The sequence below is a fragment of the Phaseolus vulgaris genome, chromosome 10 (genome assembly GCF_000499845.2).
Source record: "Phaseolus vulgaris cultivar G19833 chromosome 10, P. vulgaris v2.0, whole genome shotgun sequence".
NCBI classification, from domain to species: Eukaryota; Viridiplantae; Streptophyta; class Magnoliopsida; order Fabales; family Fabaceae; genus Phaseolus; species Phaseolus vulgaris.
In genome coordinates this window covers 23,061,359-23,068,764 of record NC_023750.2, presented here as the reverse complement: position 1 = coordinate 23,068,764, position 7,406 = coordinate 23,061,359, and positions in this window count along the sequence as shown.

Below are 7,406 nucleotides of genomic sequence, written 5' to 3'. Positions count from 1 at the left end.
ATAATATTTTTGGCAATGCAATCGAATTTGGCCTTTTTGCTTTTTGCATTAGTCCATTGAGACCATGGCTTCTCAATGAGAGAACCATCTTTTTCAAACTTTGGGATAAAAGAACCATTTTCAATTGCATCCCAAATTCCTTTGTCAAGAGATTCCATAAATATTTTCATTCTAACTTTCCAAAACTGGTAATTCAAACCACAAAACAGGGGTGGTCTGTTAATTGAGGCACCTTCCCCAAACGGTAGTCTATCAGCCATTTTAAAAAGATTTTTAGGATCAACTTAAATAACTTTCAAGAACCAAGCTCTTGATGCCAATAGTTAGAATATATGGCCTTAAACGAGAGGGGGTGAATTGTTTAAGAAAGATTTTTGTAAACTTTTAACCTTAGAATGAAAATTCTTCAAAAGAACCTTGATTAAGGATTCAGTTTTTCAAAACAAACAGCAAAAGCACAGAGCTGGAAAAACTATCTGTTTTTTTAGCGAAACAATCGGTTGTTTGTACCAGTTTCGAAAAGACAAAACTGAATTTAAAGAGTTAGAGATAGAGAGATTGTACACAGTTGTTTATACTGGTTCACTCTAAACCAGAGCTACATCCAGTCTTCTCAGAAACCCTGAGGATAACCACTAAGCAATCACCACTCGATCACTTACACCACAACTAACCACTGAGCAATCACCACTTGATCAAAAACCCTAACCCCTAAACCCTAAACCTTGAACACCTCAAGAACACACAACTAATCTCAGCAAAACACAGAAACAAATTGTTCAACAGATTACAAAGATTACACTTGTTACAGATGAATATCTGAAATCAATACAAGTAGAATCCTATTCCAGCACCTTGATCAATCACAAACTCTTAAGCAATCTCAACACTTTGAAAAACTCTTTAGAAAAACTTTGTCAAAAGATTCTTAATTCTCAAATCTGTTTTTCTTAATATATTCAAAGATGTAGTTTGTTATCAAATCTTAACAAACTCTTAAATTGCTTTAAAAGATTGGTCAAAGCATTTAATGACTGGAGCGTATTCAGTTAAATCATTTAAAGTTCAGTCAAACACAAAACAGTTTTTCTGTTATGGTTCCAAAACAAACAATCGGTTGTTTCCTCGAATCAATCGATTGTTTAGGTACTTAACAGTTTCAACCATTCAAAAACAGTTTTCAATCTTTCTCAAAACACCTAAGTATAAACAATCGGTTGTTTCGACAAAACAATCGGTTGTTTCAACTTAGTTTGAAAAACATTTTACTTTCATAAAGATTGAGATGCTAATTGCTTGAGATTTAATCAAAGGGTGGATTACAACATATAAACTACCCCAGAACAAAGCTTAAACCAGCACAACAACAACAAGCAAAGCAGAGGCTTCAACATCCTTCAAAGGATTTGGATTCTTCAAAACATTGAACATCACAAGGTTCAACACAAGTGTCTCTGGTCTCCTTGAGGGATTTCTAGTCTCTGAAAACTGACTCTGCATTGTTTACCATAAATGCAACCAGTACATGATTCCATTATTTGACCCTTTATACCTGGCAAGTGGTTTTTGGCGAGCATATGGAGTGCTTTCTCACTCATATGCCCCAATCGTTTGTGCCAAACATATTTGGAGTCGACAACAACATTTGCTTCTCCAGAACAACTTCTTCCTTGCATAATGTATAAGGATCCTACCTTTGAACCTCTAGCAATGACTATGTTCCTTTTTGCTAGTTTCCACTTTCCAGTACCAAAGTAGCTTATAAAACCAACATCATCCAACTTACCCGTTAAGATAAGGTTGACACGCATTTCAGGAACATGTCTCACTTCCTTCAGTACAAGCTTGTTTCTTGTGTCTGTTCGTAACAAATATCACCAATACCTGCAATCTTGCTTGTAACATGCTTTCCCATTTTCACAGTACCATAGTTAACTTTCTTATAATTTGAAAAACAATCTTTATGTGGACTTACATGGAAAGAGGCACCAGAGTCGACGATCCAAGAGCAATCACCATATGCAACACTTAGGTAATTGTCTTCCCCAATAAGAAGATCATCATCGTCTACAACGACGGTTGTGGTTGGAGTATAATCCTTCTTCTTTGGAACAAATAAGTTTGGATGGACAGTTCCGACTTTGTGATCTTTCTTTAGAAATCTGCATTCAAATCTCTTATGACCTTCTTTACTACAATAATAGCATTTTGTTCTTGTGCGAGATTGAGAACGACTTTTGGCTTTGCTTTTGTTTCTTTCACAGGATTCATTTCTCCCACGGGTTTCAATCATATTTACTTCATTTTGAAAATTTGTACCTCTTTCTTTCCTTCTAGAGTCTTCACTCAACAGAGTGTTTGAAACAGTGTCCATTAAGATCTTCCCATCTAGACTGAGTTGCTGAGCGTGACTACTAGTGTGTCTCAACTCTCAGGCAACGAACTGAGTAGCAAAAGTGCCTGCAATTGATTGACAAAACCCTTGAATGAATTCAAGTGCTCTATCATACTTTGACCATCTGTGTAGTCAAGTTTCACTGGTCTTCTTACAAGATATGCTTTGTTTCTTGGAGTTTTCTTTTGAATCATAGATTCAAGCTTTGACCACAACTCATGAGCATTTGTGTATGTGGACACATGCTCAAACAAATTTCTATCAATATACATTTGAATCATTGCAACAGTTTTTCGATTCAAAAGTTCCCAATCTTTATCCCTCTTACCTTTTGGCTTGGTTGTGCAAGTAATGGGCTCATGCATATCCTTACAGTATAAGTGATCCTCCGTCATGAGCTTCCAATAGGAATAGTTTTTCGTAGTCAACTTGAACATGTCTCCATCATAAATGGCTCCTTCCATCTTGTATCAGAAAACCAAGGTCTGATACCAGTGTTGGGAAAATTCATAATTAAATTTTCCTTTTTACTGTAGATACAAGATGGGCAATGCGGAAGCAATAAGCAAATAATAGAAAATAAAGCAAAAATAGAATAATGAGACAAAGAATTTTTAACGTGGGAAAAACTTCCTCAATTTGAGAAATAAAAACCCATGAGACCTAGTCCAGAAAATGCCTCCACTATGAAAGTAAGATTACAATATTTTTTTTCTTCTCACTATCTGAGGATGACACTCAATCTCACCCAACAAAGATGGAATACAAAGTCTCTCTAGTCTCTCACTAGGATTTCTAATCTCACACTATGGTGGATATCTCCTCTCTCTTTTTTGTCTATATGTTACTCTTGCTTCCTTACTTCTATTTTTTCTCTTTCTCAGAAGTTCCCTTTATAGAATGAGAGGAAGACTTCTTCATAGAGAGATTAATGCTCATTACATTTTCAAGAGAGAGTTACAATTTCCAAAAAAAAATTTTAATGGTGATCATTGAATATATTCAATGGATTGATTACTGTTCTTGCCAACTCGAGGTCGGTCGGAATCTGGATGTACAACTATTTTCTTATTCCACTTTCCTCTCCTGTAATCACATTCACACATCTTCTACTTTTAAAATAAACTTCTTTTTACATTTCTAACAGAATGACACATTAGCATTACGAAAACAAATAAATTATTATTTTTGTTTAATTAGCTTAACATTAATTGTCATTACTCTTTTTTTTCAAAATTAATTGTTAAAGTTGTAATAAAAATTATATCTTATTGAAAGTAAAATCAATATTAAAACAATATATTCTAAGTGAATGGTGGTAGTAGGGACAATTTTACCTGCCCCATAGTGGGCGCCAATGTTCTCGCCGACTCAAGGTCAATCGGAATCTGAATGTGCTCCTCGTTATCTCCCTCCAAGTTGTATTGAGTTAACCTTCAGGGAACAAAAGGGGGTTCCACCTGCAATGACACTCTGACGCTCAAGTCAGTAACAACATAAAATTCTATGTATATAATGAATATAGTGCTAAAACTCGAGTCATCTTACTCCCTGTCAGTGGTCATCTATTTATAAGTTCTCATGGGCTTGAATCTTTGACACTGTTTCTCTAGGCTTTAATGTGACATATTATAGTATCTTTTCATAAAATCTGAATATCATGTATATAAATCGGAATATTTTGTAATATAATCAGAGCATTTATGTAATATAATAAGGAATATTGAGCAAGTAAATCAGAGCATTCAAAGAGGTTGGGATATTGTGCATTAAAATCACGTTAATTGTGCATTAATAAAATTCATTCTCATAATATATTTATCTAAATTAATATTATTACACTGACATAATTATGTGGGGGTTTATAATAATAGTTCCAAAAATCAGGGCGATCTTGGCATCGGGCCATCTTGCAAGTCGAACCAATCGGTATATGACCAATTAATAAAATAGGAATACTAACAGCCCTATAAACTGACCACTAATGCAATACTAACTGTAAGTAATCTAAGACTAATAAAATTTGAATTAATAACGAACACTTCTAAACTGCTATTAATCCATCAGGTGGTGTTAGACCAGCCACAAAGAGTGGATATGTGAAGTGTCCAGAAGATCCATGCCCAGGTGAATCTGGGCTAGCAATAGTTTACCCAGAAGCTTATGTCAGATTCCTTCTATCCAACACTATATGTTTCGTTTCATCCTAACTCCACTTCAAATCCATGGAAACTCCTCTTGAGTTTCTTTAATGCTTTCGCTTATCAGATCTCCTTCATCATCCATCCAAAGAAGAAATTACAAAGATCACTATTAAAAGAAGAATGTTTTTCCATCATCACCACTGATTCTTGATGACACTGATTTTTTTGCGGTAACTACACTTCTTACGGTTTGTTGAGTTACTCTTGTCTGTATTTATTTTAATTTTTTTTAAAGGAATGTACTGTAAATTGATCATTGTTTAATGATTTTTTTTATATTTGTCATTTGATAAAGTTGGTGAAAAATTTTATATCATCTACGAAGATTTTGCCACAGAGAATGTCTAACACACTTCCCACAGCGCATACAAGACGAAAAAATGAGTAATGTTCTAGATATGTGGACGAAAATCAACAATATTAATATTGAGGAAGAAAAGTTAAGTGGACATTTAATTTACACAGTTGAACAACAAAACATTTAACTTCATTAATCTACATTCATCCTCTCACTTATTAAATTTCTAACAAAAATAAAATTGTACGCGGGACAGGCCAACATGACTCGTATTTTGCGGGGTGGGTTTATGTGGAACCGTCAATGTAGGCCAAAGTTAAAAACAACATGTGGCTGGCCCTTGTTCTCCTAATGTAAAACTTCCTAGTTTTAGTGGTGAGAGTGATCCCAATGTATACTTAGGATGGGAGGCTAAGGTTGAACAAATTTTTTATGTAAATGGGGTTAGGGATGAGCATAGGGTTAAGTTAGCTTCTTTAGAATTTTTGGACTATGCCATGCAATGGTGGCTTCAATACCTCATGGACATTGACCTACACAAGAGGCCGCCCGTGGTCTCTTGGAACGATTTGAAAGCATGTTTACGCGCTAGATTCGTACCACCACACTTTAGGAAAGACCTTATGTTGAAACTCCAACGGTTTCATCAAGGCGCGCTAAGTGTGGATGATTACTTTAAACAACTAGACACGCTTTTAATTCGAGTTAATATGGATGTGAGTGATGAAGCTAAGATAGCTAGGTTTGTGAGTGGCCTTCGAAGGGACATTCAAGACGTGGTAGAGTTACAAGAATATTCTTCTTTGGAAAATGTGGTGCACCTTGCTAGCAAAATTGAAAATCAACTTGCAAGGAAAAATGCTTTCAAAAATTCTTCTAAGGATAACTACTACCACTCTTCTTGGAAAAATAAAAATAACTCTTTTTCAAATATCCCTTCTAAGGACTCTACTTTCAAACCTAGAGAGTCTAAGCCTTCCACTTCCAATTCTAGGCTTAAATCACCACCTAAATCGTCTAGTAAGAAGTGTTTTAAATGCTTAAGCTATGGACATATTGCTTCTAATTGCCCTTCTAAACGAGCTATGTATATGCATGATGGGGTAGATAGTAGTGAGCATGGGTCTGAATCTTCTAGACATTCCTCACCTTCTAGATCCCCAAGTGAGAGTGAAAGTGAAAGCCCACATGAGGGTGACCTATTAGTAATAAGACGCATGCTTGGACAAGTGTTAAAACCTTTTGATGAAACCCAAAGAGAAAATATCTTTCATTCAAGGTGTCTTATTAGTGATAGAGTATGCTCTTTAATTGTGGATGGGGGGAGTTGTGCGAATGTGGCAAGCACAAGAGTCGTAGACAAATTGGATTGTCTACCATCTCTCATGCCAAGCCCTACAAGTTACAATGGTTGAGTGAGGTAGGTGAGATAGTAGTGAACAAACAAGTCCTCATTACTTTTTCCATTGGCAAATATAAAGATGAGGTCTTGTGTGATGTTGTTCCAATGGAAGCTACTCATATACTTTTAGGTAGGCCATGGCAATTTGATAGAAAAAATTTTCATGATGGCTTTACCAACAAAATTTCTTTTAACTTCCATGGACACAAGGTCATTCTTAAGTCTCTCTCTCCAAAGGAAGTACATGATGACCAAATCAAAATGAGAGAAAAGAGAGAGAAAGAAAAAGATATAAAAAATTCCAAGAGAAGCCTTCTCATATCTTTCCAACAAGTTAAAAAGGTAATAGTTACTCACAAGCCTATTTTTTTAGCTATTCCTAGACCTAGTGAATATGAGTCGGCTATGGATAGTCCCACATGTTTGGACCATTTGGTAAAGGAATATGAAGATGTGTTTCAAGATCCTCCTAAAGGCTTACCACCTCTAAGAGGGATTGAACACCAAATAGACTTCATGCCCGGGGTTTCTTTACCAAATCGCCCTGCATATAGGACCAATCCCCAAGAGACCAAAGAAATTCAAAGACAAGTTGAGGATTTATTAGCTAAGGGGTGGGTACAAGATAGCATGAGCCCATGTGCTATGCCTGTCATACTTGTCCCTAAAAAGGATGGGACATGGAGGATGTGTACGGATTGTCGCGCCATAAATAACATCACCATCAAATATAGGCATCCCATTCCTAGGTTAGATGACTTGTTGGATGAATTACATGGGTCTAAAATATTTTCCAAATTTGATCTTAAGAGTGGTTACAATCAAATTCGAATTAAACATGGTGATGAATGGAAAACCGCTTTTAAGACCAAATTTGGTTTATATGAGTGGTTGGTCATGCCTTTTGGCTTGACTAATGCTCCTAGTACCTTCATGCGACTCATGCATCATGTTTTAAGAGCATTCATTGGCAAGTTTGTTGTGGTTTACTTTGATGATATTCTTATATATAGCTTCTCCTTAGAAGATTGAGTCACATGTTAGACAAGTTTTAGATGCCCTTAGGAAGGAGAAATTGTATGCTAATCATGCTAAATGTTTCTTTGC